The sequence below is a fragment of the Crocodylus siamensis genome, chromosome 2, assembly GCF_052110815.1.
Source record: "Crocodylus siamensis isolate JL-2025a chromosome 2, ASM5211081v1, whole genome shotgun sequence".
Classification (NCBI taxonomy): Eukaryota; Metazoa; Chordata; order Crocodylia; family Crocodylidae; genus Crocodylus; species Crocodylus siamensis.
This window is the reverse complement of record NC_143396.1, coordinates 157,707,318-157,719,593: the sequence shown is the minus strand read 5'-3', so window position 1 is coordinate 157,719,593 and position 12,276 is coordinate 157,707,318. Positions and strand designations below refer to the sequence as shown.

The 12,276-nt window shown below is 43.4% G+C and overlaps 1 long non-coding RNA gene across 1 annotated transcript; it reads left to right on the top strand.

Annotated features, from left to right (window-relative positions):
* The first annotated feature begins 3,004 nt into the window (after window positions 1–3,004).
* LOC149870953 (uncharacterized) lies at window positions 3,005–9,957 on the top strand. The gene is made up of 3 exons (XR_016440506.1): window positions 3,005–3,103; window positions 9,140–9,186; window positions 9,718–9,957. It is a non-coding gene; the product is annotated as an uncharacterized LOC149870953 (long non-coding RNA).
* Window positions 9,958–12,276: the final 2,319 nt, after the last annotated feature.

Below are 12,276 nucleotides of genomic sequence, written 5' to 3'. Positions count from 1 at the left end.
GCCCATGGGGGGCATGTACTCCCTGGATTTGTGCACGGGGTGGGTGAAGGTGTGGGCTGCCCACTTGGGGCTCAGGGCTCCCGACCCTACTGCCTTCCCTGCAAGGCCTCTGGGGCCCAGAGGGTGGGACCCAGCATGGAAGAGCAGAGTGGGACTAGGCGAGGAAGCTTGGTGCTGCCACTGCAAGGCAAGCACTGCCATAGTGAGGTGTCCCCTGCCTGCCCAGCAGCAGTGGGAGGCACTATGCTGCTGCTGGGCAGGCAGGGGGTGCCTTGCCATGGTGGGGTCAGCACCAAGCTTCCCCACTCTACTCTGCCATGCTGCACCAGATCCCGCCTGCTGGGCTGTGAAGGCCCTGGTGGAGGGCAGTAAGGCAGGGAGCCCTGAGCCCACAGCGGGCAGCCAGAACCAGCATTCTCTCTAAACCAGTTGTCTCCAAACTTTTTTGATCACACACCCCTATCAGTAAAAAAATTTTGAGCACGCACCCCCAATATATGTATATTTATATAAATAGACATATAAATAGAAGTTCTAATATTTTTCCCACACCCCAATGGATCGTCTTGTACACCCCACTTTGGAGACCACTGCTCTAAACAGTGCGGTGTGCACAGCCGCTGCTTGGCAGTATGATACGAGTGCACCTGCGTGGCCACACACACCACATGCAGCTTAGAGGGAATGCTGGCCAGAAGCTGCCCCTCCTATGGGTTCTGCTCTGGCTGTGCCACCCATGGAAGAGGGGAAGCCAGGCTCCATGCTTTGCTCCACTGCAGCAGCCACTGCCTGCCATGGGTGTCATCTGGGGTTCAGGCCCTGCTGTGGGGGCCAGGGGACTGTGGACCTGGGTCCCTGGCCCTGTAGCCCTGGCAGCTGTGGGCCCCCTCCAGCAAGACTAGGGAGCAGGGGCTGTGGTTGGGGAATGAGGGGCACTGGCAAGGGTGCGGGAGCTGTGAGTGGGGAGTGATGGATTTGGGGTTTTTAATCTGAGAATTTGCAAATTTTTTAATCAGAAATTTTGTTATTTTTAAACAGAGAAAACCAGAATCCCTGATTATTCTAATATAATAAAAGGCTTAATCTGTCTGTCTCTCCATAAAACTTTTGCCCAACTGAGCATGCGCCAATTGGCTGCATGGGCTGGGGCCAGCTGAGTTAAAACAAGATCCCCTCTGCCACACCACCTCCTCCTGCAGCTCCTGGTTCGGCAGTTCCCTCCGCCCCACCTCCACACAACAAAAAATAAATTGGCCCGACCACTTTACAAGTGGTGGGGCCAGCTGAGGAAAGGCAGGAGCCCCTCCATCGGCCCCACCTCCTCCTGCAGCCTCTGGTGCTGGGCTCACTCTGCCCCACCTCCACAGAGGCAAAAAAAAAGAATTGTGTGGAGCGGGGTGGGACCTGAACTGGGTGGGGAGTGGGGTGGAGCAGGATCAGACCTGAAGCAGGGGGGGAAAGAGGGAGAATGGAGTTGGACCTGAAGCAGTGAGGACGGGGTTGGAGTGGGGTCGGACCCAAAGCGGTAGGGGGCTGATGTGGGGCTGGATGAAGGGCTCTGTCCACGCCGGCTCCCCTTCCCCCATCATTCTTGATGGTAATTTGCTAGCAATACATAAATTTGTTTTTGAAATTGGGTGCCACTCAATTCACAAAAGTTATGGAGAGGTGTCTCAGGTCTAGTGAGGGGTGCCTCGAGTCCCAAAAGGTTCTAGAGGATATGTGAGGGGAAGGAATAGGAAAGCAGCAGAAGGAAAATATAAATAAAGGAAAGAACAAATTTTACTATTTCTCTTAGAAGGATATCAGTGTAGGCACAGGGTCATAAGTGTTACTTTTTGTTACCCATAACACAGGATCATTAAGTTACACAGAAGTATAGCAAACATTGTGAAAATATGCATCCATGACATTTGGAAGATATTTAGAAGCACTGTTTTATTATAAAGAGTATATTATAAAATTATGGCTAAATGATTTTAGAAAAAAACAGAGGAAAGAATTCTAACTGAAAAACTGAGCAATATAATACTGCTTTTTAGTTTGGCTAATGTCCAAGATTGTTACAATGTAAGTATTATCTTTCCGAAGCAGGTATTATGTTTATAAAAGACCTTAGTAACTTATGTATCATATCAGTAATATGTACCATTGTCATTTTGAAACTCCTTGTGAAGTTACATACCAATCATTTTAAATATATGTTTAGGAATTTGTAAATTCAAAGTCTGAACCTCATGGAATGTATAATACTTAATGATTCATGTAATAAATTATTTACTTATTTAAATAATAAATGGATGAATCCACCCTGAGCCTTTCTGGATGGGGCAGGATATAAATATAAATGATAACAATAATAACAAAGAGAATTTGCTGGCAGCTGCCTTTTCTTTTTAAAATTAGATTGACTTACTAAAATTTGTTAAATTTAAAGCATAGAACTTGCTGATAGTAAAATGGAGGTTTAACAAAAGCCAATAAGTATATTCACCAGTTAACTTCACCAGAATCATATCAAATGCTTTTATTTTCTACTTACACTGTATTTTCCTCCTAAGGATTGTCTTTTTCTATGCAGTGCTGAACATAATCCATGATTGGGACCCTACATGCTACCCTGATACAAACAATAGAGCAATAATAATATGACATAAAAATGTCAATATCCCAGCAAAGCAGCGGAGAACCTAATTCTGCTCTTACTTATATAAACCAAGATTAACTCAAATGAAGTAAATGGAACAGCACTATATCAAACTGTCATAAATTCCATGAGATGCAGACTCAGTTTATTCATAGGATATGCCAGAACCTGACCAGTGACACACCATTTTGACATTGGTCTAACTGCCTTGGCCTCAAAGGAGTTGCTCCTAATTCATACTGGTTTAATTAAAATTCGAGCCATGCCCCAGCTCCTCAAATTCACCAATTTGTTCAAAAAGACCAGATTCACTTCTGTTTATTAACAGTTTCTCTTACAGGAAAACCAGGTTGCCCACAGAGAGCTCTGGATCAAGAATGTGGCCACATCCTCTCCTCCACCAGAGCATCTACAGAGCCAGCACAGTTAGAAAAGTGTGCTGTGCTAAATGGGAAGGTATGACTAAGGCAACTAAGGATGTGTTGATTCAGCTCTTATCCACCTATTCCCTTCAGACTGCATTGATCCTTAATATTAGGGAAGGATATACATCCTCTTCCAGTCAACAAAGGTGAATTTAGTTCCTTAATGTCCTGTTTCCTCCATCAAATAGCTGCCACTGCAACTTATTCCCTCCCTTTAGGAGTACTAAGTTAAGAACGCTATGACAACAATTTCTGTAATGCAGTGTGTTTGTGCTGGCTCTGACTCACTATGACATCTAGATAGCTATCAGGTTTCCCTGCTGACACCTATGTATATGACCTCTGCAATACACCTAAACTTTGTTCAGCTCTAATGCAATGCAGTGTCCTATCTAAGAAGATATCATTCAAATAGTGTTGTGGAGATTTCTGATTTAGGCTTTTGCTTCCAGAAATAGCTGGGTCCTACACTGTCACTCCTGAAGAAGAGAGTTACCCATGTCCCTGAGATCTGATCACACTAAGTAATAAAGGAGAAAGAAAGAAAAACTTGAAGGGAAATATCACCTTCCTAAGCTGGAAGTGTGCTGCCTGCAGGACATGGCACTGAATAAGTATGAAGTTGTGGTGGGTAGTATAGTGGGGAAAAGGATGAGTATTTTGACTCTATGGCTACATCAAGTCAAGCATGGCCCTGCAGTATGTGGCACTGCAGACCCATCTGTGATGCTATACACCACACTTTCGGGCATTCTCCATGCTGCTACTTTGCAGCGGGGAGGTTGGGGGGGAGTTTGACCCTGGGATCTCCCAGGGTCAAAAAAACCCATTTAGAATAAAAGTGGGGTGGCACACATGGCAACACTGCAAGCCACCCAAAACTAAAGCCTGGCCAGCCAGAACCACACTCCAGCTGCCAGCAGGCTCCCAGCTGCAGGAGCACCACAGATGTGGCTTCCCTGCCTCCCAGGACTCCAGGTAAGGCTTCTGGGGCCAGCACAGTTGCTGGCCCCAGCCTCCCTACCCCATCCAGGGTAACCTGCCACGCACCAGAGCGCGTGTGGCACAGATGTGTCCCAAGGACAAGTAGCAGTTGCACAAGGTGTGCCTCTGCAGCTGCATTCATTTGGATGCGGCCTATTAGAGTTTTCCATGGAATGAAAGTATATTATACTATGGCAGATAGGTGTGATTAGAGTAGCATCTTTTATTCCCTTACTTTTAATGCTACATTCATGCTACACCCAGGAGCCTTCTGAGCACTAGAGTGCAGTTGTACCAGGAATCTTGAGGTGTGTAAGTTGTCTTGGTCCCTTAACATTTTATAAGTTACATCTTTGTTACATATTGCTGTATGTTGTATGCACTGGTAAGAAGCATTTGAATAGACACTTAGGCCACATCCACATGAGCAGGGGCATGCATTTGCAGCATTGTAAATAGTTGTGGCACAAATTTGTGCCACTGCTTTATGCTGCAGTGCACAACTCTGCTTGTGCAGTTTGCAGTGGGACACATTTTCCTGCTGCTCCATGCGCTGCAGTGGGGGTTGGCCGAGGCACAGGGTCTTTCCAAATGGGGCTAGCCAGCAGGCAGCCTCCACAGCAAGGCACCCTGCACCCCAGCTAGTTGGGAAGCATCACATGGAGATGGAGGAGCAGGCAGCCCTGCTGGCTGGGACACAGTGTGCCTCTAGGTTGGCGAGCAGGCAGCTCCTGTTTCCATGTGCTGAGGCACATGGAGCCCCCACGCTGAGGCACAGTGTGCTTTGAGACATGGGAGAAGACAGCTCCCTGGGCTGCCTGCTCCTCCATCTTGAGGCACACGGCACCCTAGCTATCCAGGGAGCAGTTGGCTAGGGGCTCCACTGGGGGCTGCATGGCTGAGTGGGGGCTCCACAGCACTCAAAGGGGAGGGCTGCCTGCTCTTCCATCTCTGCATTTGTCCCAGCCCATAGCACTTTGGTGCGCTTTGTGCCACGTTTTTTTCTGGGTGTTTTTTTGCCATTGGGAAATCCAGTCCTGAGAATCAGCAGTGCCATGCACAGTTTAACATGCAACACATGCAGTTTGTGACACCACAGAGACATTTGCAGAGACACAAACTGCATATGCCTGCACTTCTAGATCCAGCCTTAGGTGATAGGCATTAAATGATTCAGAACAAGACACTAGATGTGTCGACATGTGCACTGTAGTGCATGGTAGATTATTTTACTGCGCAGTAAAGCATCACACAATAAACTGTGACATTACGCTAATAGTAAAATAGTAATAGTAGAATAGTCTACTGCACATTAAGCATCACTAAAAAAGCATTCAAATGCACTACTGCACATTAGCACAGCTTAATGTGCATTAATTTAGTACCTCACATTGGAGGAATGAAAGTTAATGAGCATTAGAAAAGGTGCATTGATGCACCCATTGAATATCAAATATTTAATTAGAATGAAATCAAATCCCATATGGGAAAATTAGAGAGCTTCTGAATGCTGAATTGGAATAGGAGCATACAAAGTCATAACACCTTATCCTCATCTTCTACATGTTTTACATTTGTATACCTCCAGTGAGTTTACTAGGGTGACTCTGGTTTTTCGCAAGTGTGAAGGCAAAGTTAAAAATTTACCAATCCCAATTTACCAACCAAAAAATGCATATTAAAGTTTATAAAGTGTTACTTACACTGCAGAATATTCAGGCCTGAAGACTGTGCTAAGCACAGATTATAATTAAAACAAAGGTAAGTATATAAATAATTGATCATAATTAAAGTTGAGACACATCACTCTTGACATATGCTATAAAAGTGCTATTGAGCACTTTTGAAAACTATCTGAGTCCTTTTTTCATATTTCTGTTTCCAGAACTGGTTTGGAGATAAGTCTCAATGGGTACATCTACATGAAATGCTATGTCACTGTAGTGACGAGCTACAGCAATGTAGCATCAGTGTGGCGGAGCATCTTTGGGTGTGCTCACCACTCCAGGGCTTTCACAGGCTCTGAAGGGCACCTGCTTTGGTGGAGCAGCTGGGGAAACCTTCTCCAGGAACTATTTTAAGGGGGAAGGTGTGTGGCAGAGCACCTCTGGTGTCTGCCACTTTAAGAGCCCAAAGAGGCAACCGGCAGGTGTGGCCCAGCTCTGATGAGCGGTCATTTTAAGATTCAGGTCAGCAGAGCTGGAGGCAGCACCCTGGTGCCTGGCACTGAAGAAAGAATATCTCCCGGTGGAGCTGCTGCTCTGGTAACACCAGGAGGTAAAGGCAAGACCTGATGGGGATGATTAGGAGGCTCTTGGTCCTGGGCAAGACCTAAAACTGTACCCTGCTAGGGATGGGTGGCCTGGTGGGGCTGTTTGTGGAAGAACAGCACCCCACCCCCAAATGCCAGGCCAGTTGCCACCCTGGTGGAAGGTGAGTAGGGGTGTCTAAACCCCAGCCCCACCTTCAGGTGGGTCAATTAACACTGGAGGTAGTTTGGGGCCAGGCATGGCTGCGGCCACCTGAGCCTGTGTGGGGAATGGGGCCAGGCATAGCTGCAGCCACCTGAGCTGGGGTGACCCCAGGCCCCAGTGTAGGGGGCAGAGTATGGGCCTTAGTGGAGGCAGAGGTGTAGAGTGGGGTGCAGTGGGGCACCTGACAGCCTGTACCAGAGTAGCAGTTGGGAGGCCTGGAGAGCCTAGCAAGGGGCAGGGAGCCTAGTAAAGAGGCAAGGCACCCAGAGTCTAGGAGCCCTGACTGTGTAGGGGGTGGGGGGAGAGCAGTGAGAGTGAGGGGCTCAGAACTTAAGGAGAGAGGCTGGAGTTAGGGGCCAGGATATAGTTACAACATATGAAAGCTGAGAGGGGTGAATAGTGAGGCCCTATGAAGAGGGGGCCTGAGATGAGGCCCTGTGAGGAAAGGGTGTGAAGTGGGTCATGGTGAACAGAGGGCTCAGGGGTAGGCCCTGCTAACATGGGGGCCAGGTTAGGTCCAGGTAAGCCTTCAGGTCCCTGAGGCCACAGGTGGGTCAGGGCCAATTGGGTGGAGCAGCTGAGGAAGTGCAATGGGTAAACAACGGGGCAAGTCAGGAGCCCCTAATTCAGAGCAGCTTGATGAGCAACCCAGTGAGGGACTAGAGGTAGAGTCACTCTGGTGTTCTGCACACCGCCCAGTGCTCACTCAGATGAGAGGCCCAAGAGGCCACACTTGCTGGCCAGGGAGTGTAGAGAAACAAGCCCCAGGACCCTTCGGGTGAAGGTGGGGTGAGTGTGGCCCTGGGAAAAGGCAGGGTGGTATGAGAGTAGCCCCACAAAGGGGCAGTATGAGAGAGACCATGTGAGAGGCCCCAGTGAGAGGGAGGCAGTATGAGTGTGGCCCATAAAAGGGCAGAAAGCAAGAGGCCTAACACTAGGATGAGTTGAGCCTGGCCTCAGGCCAGAGCAGAGCTCAGCTGTTAAGAACACCTACAAGGCTTGGGATGCAGTATAGGAGTGGTTGAAGCTGCATACGTAGGCCCATGAGAACAGGGCGTTCAAAGGGCAACCTCCTGCCTAATTAACTAATTAATTAATTAACTTGCCAAAGCAAGTACTAAAATGACTGCACAGTTCTAAATGTGTAGTCTCAGGCACATGTAGACACACCTAGTGATTCATTTAGTAACATGGCTGAGAAGAATCAAAACTGCTCTACCAAGAAGGGTTTTTCTTTTTAATTGTTTCTATTTTTTTTCAAAGTCAACTGAGTACTCATGAAAAGATATTGTATTAACAGCCCTGGGAATAGAAGTCTTCTAATTATATACAAAACTGGTATGGCACAAATTGCTGCTGTGCATGCTTCTCTGTAATGCCCAAGAATATCCTTTAACTTGTTCTAGAGGAACCTGATTAAGGGCTGAGAAAGTAATGAATTCTCCCCATCCTTTCAATCTTTTCTCTTTGCTGAGAGGATCAGCAAAGGTACCAGTTAGAGTGGCAGTTATTTTTGTGATGTGGTCATCCATCTACTGGGCACTAAACTGAGACAATAAAATGACATCATATAAGACTATCCAAGAACCATCATGTCATAACATTTTTTTTTCTTGCTACTGATTTGGATTTAAACTGATGTGACAAAGACATGGCTTTATTTTGTTAGCAATTCCTTGAGCTTTATTCAAAGTAAAATATTTTATCATCCCTTTACTTTTTATTGTAAAAATAATAATAGAAATGATCCATATTACCAATGACAAACCTGTATCATTTACTTATGTGTGTTTTGAGAAGCTGACAAAGAATATTTGCCCTGAAGGTAGGACTGTGGGAGCAAGATTTTTTTTTTTTTTTTTTTTTTTTTCATTACACTCTGAAGCAGGAAAAAAAAAACTTTCAACACCTTGTCACCTCCTTTCGTTCTTACACTGGTGGCTGGGACCTCTTAAATGAGAAACACTGTTGAGCCACCCTCAACAAGGCTTAAGCATTTGATAACTGATTGGTGTCAATACCTCTAAGCCATAGTTGTTGGCAGTACTTTCCAAATTATAATATGATCACAAACTAGAATAATATCCATTTCTTTCTTGGAGATCTATCTGGTTATAATTACCTTGGTATCTGAGGCTCAAACAAGCTCTTGGATATCTTTTTTCTTATGGCATACTAAGATCACAAATTTTCCAAGAACCCCCCCTTGAATATTAAAACTGGAAAGAAAAACCTGGAATATTTCCTACCTACAAGTATGTTTGGTTAATCAAATCTTTTGTCCAAACATAGCTCCCATACCGTGCACAACGAAAAAGGTACATTAGTTCTATGGACTTCCTCTTCTACTAATTTGTCCTTCAAAATGTTTGTTGAATTTTTCTTTTAGCAATGTGTCATTAAGGGCCATCCAAAATTTCAGACAGTGGAATTTATTAAGCTATGAAATAATCTTCTTCAGGAGGTGTTGCCATGTTTGATTTTAATTTAAAACTGAATTAACAAAATACTTGATTATACTGTAGGGGAAAAATATCCTGTCAAATTGAGAGAGAAATTTAAGCTAATAAATTTTAAGTTTAAATAATAGTTTTCGCTACTTCTTTTAGGTTTATGACACCGATCAAAGTATGACTGCCAAACTGAAGCATACTAGGTAAATACCAGTGGAATTCTCTTGATAAAAGGTGTATCTTTTAACATGTTGACTAGTACATTATTTTTTTTATTAAAACTGCAATCAGTACAAGGCACATTACTTGACTTTACTTTAACATGTTCTTAAGTAGTTGAGTTGAAAGCTAAGGGAAACCTATAGTAACTCAAGGATCTTTATATGTGATCAGTTCTACACTGCCTAAATTATACTAGTTTTAGAATATTTTAGGATTTGTTAGCTAACACACTTTAACAGTACAAACTTTTATCCTTAAGGGTCTGTCTTGAGACGTTTAATTTAGTTGAATGAATTCAAGCTTTTCTGAGCATTCTACAAACATTTGTGGTATGCCAAGGACATTTGTCCTTTACAAAAACAAAACAAACATTTGCAGTACATCCAAAATTAGTGTTCACAAATGTATGAGCTAACTTGATGTAGCTAGCTGGTAATCAATTAAGGTAATAATAAGAATCTAACATATCTGAAAAATATTTCCTAAAGTCCTCTCGTGTCTTCCTCAATAAGGATAAGGCCCCCAATACAATACTGTTGTAAACGGATGCAAGTCCCAAGAAGCGATTGGACATACCCTATGGTGTAAGCATTCACAAGGGCTGTAAAGGCATTGGCAAAAGGTGAGAGTTACAAAACAGAGAAACCTGCATTGATTTTTGCATTCGGTGTAATGGAACATAAAATAACTATGGAGAGCAAGATAAAGCACAAGACAAACTCCCACAAAACACCCTCTGGAGAAGATCCTCAAACTGCTATAAACTGATGTAAATTCTTTAAAGTCAAAGGAGCCACATTGATTGATCCAGGCAAAGATTTGACCAGTGAGTCCCAGAACAGCTTAAGTACATTATTTTATCACCTGCATGAGTTGTCTGTATTTGGCCCATTATGTTATATGCAGATATAGCTATGTATATGCACATGTATGTATGTAATATCCATATAGCTGTCATTGTTCATAGATCTAAATCATCTGTATGGAGGCCGGAAACTAAGGTCTAAGCCAGTTAGGAGTTCTGTGACGACAATTTTTTTTTTTTTCTTTTTTTTCCGTCCAAAACTGACATTGTAACTATGCTGTATGAGTGCTGCTCTGCTCCAAGATCTCCTGCTTTAAGACCCGATTCTCTGTGGATATTTAAATCAGTAGTAGGTCCAATCTGTGATCCACGGAGCACTGGTAGTTCATGAGGCCATGGTAAGCTGTTCATGGATCAGGTGTGATCTCATGCACCTTCATAGTGTTTTAAAGTGAAAGTTTGATTACACTGATTTACAGAAAAAATTTGAAGAATGACAGCAGTCATTGATTCATAATGTATAGGAAGCACTGCTTTAAAATATTGTTGTAAAAAAGTAAACATTCTTGTGGGCACAAACTCCTGCTGAACTGAAAGGAATATCTGTCCTATTCCATTCAAAGATAGCTTTGTTGGGGGGAAAAAAAACAACCCTGAATACTCTGTATGAATACTATTAAAAATTCTCTAGCAGATTTTTTCAGAAGCTGATCTGTGTAAGTACATGAAAATGGCTTTGTCAAAGTAATGTACTGTCAAAAATTTTTATTGTAAAATTAGGCCTTTTTTCCCCACAAGTATTTGGAGGTGGGAGGAAAGTCTGTTCAACTGCAAGAAAACTATTTTGTCAACACTAGAGCTGAAAAAGTACACTTCAAATTCAAATCATGTTTAGTAAAACATGTTGCATATTTATATCCTTAAGAGCACAGTATGTTGCTCCACTGTATTTTATAGGAGTGATTGGATGGATAGTGATGAGATTAAAATTCAGGTATTCTGAGTGCTAGTCCTGCCTTTGTTTAAAGTCACACAAGACATCTGTAACAAGTTGTATAATATCTCCATGCTTCAAGTCTAAAATGGGGATAGAGATATTTACTGTTCATACCTCAAGTAGTTGTACATTTTAACTACCCTATTTAACCAAATAAAAGATGACCTGATTATAAGACAACCCCTCAATTAGACTCTATATATGGAAAATGTATTTAATAATTACTGGACATTTCCCTTGAATTTGTCCACCACCCATTGCTATGGGGAAAAAAAATCTGGGGGAGTCTGGTAGCCCCCTTGTCCTCTGCTCCCCCAACTTCTTCCCCTGAAGTTCCTTCCCACTTTGACAGTAAGAAAGACCTAACTCTCCCTGAGTACAGGCAATCCCCGCTTTACTCTGTTTCACTTAGTGCTATAACACGCATTAGAAATTGATACATGATTTCACTTAGTGCTCAGCAAGTTTCATTATAATGCTCATGGTCACCATCTTGGGTCATTAAAAACAATTGCGGTTGCCATCTTGGGTTGTCAAATACTTTCAGTTTCGCTTAATGCTTTTTTCACTTAATGCTCAGTTTTTCAGGAACCAATTAAAAGCATAAGTGGGGGTTGCCTGTACACAGAAGCTGGGAGGAGGCTTTGAAAAAAACACGCTTGTGATAATTTGCATATTACCATATACAAATTACTATGGGTACTGATAATTCCTCCAGAATTGATGCATTTTACCTTTCTTGAATCTGCTACAAGTTTTAGCATAGGTACTCTAGGAACATATTTTCAAGCAGCACTTTTATGTCTGTTTATATATAGTACTTATTATTATTTTATTATTATATACAATTTCATGTCCCCAGCAAAATTTGCCAGATTTATTGACTGAGCAGAACTCAATTTTTCAAGCCTGTGTGGCACTACCACCAGCAAGTATCCTCTGTCCCAGACTCTTCAGCCTGGAGTTTGGATACTTCCAAATCTATGGTAGGTATCCTACATGCAGGCCCCAAGCCCAGAAGTCTTGGAGTTTGGATGCCCCTGAGTCTTGCTTACCCTTAGCCCAAAGGTGCAAGCTAGGGAGAAATCCCCCATTTCCATAAAATAGACATGTATCCAAGATTTCCACCCCCCACCCCCATTGGGAGGCTATAGTAGACTCTTGTAGGGGGACCTGTCCACAATGCTTCCACTCTCTACTACACAACAAACACATCTACGTGTGTACTTTAACATGCTATGGCCTATTTTACTGCGCATTAGAGTGTCA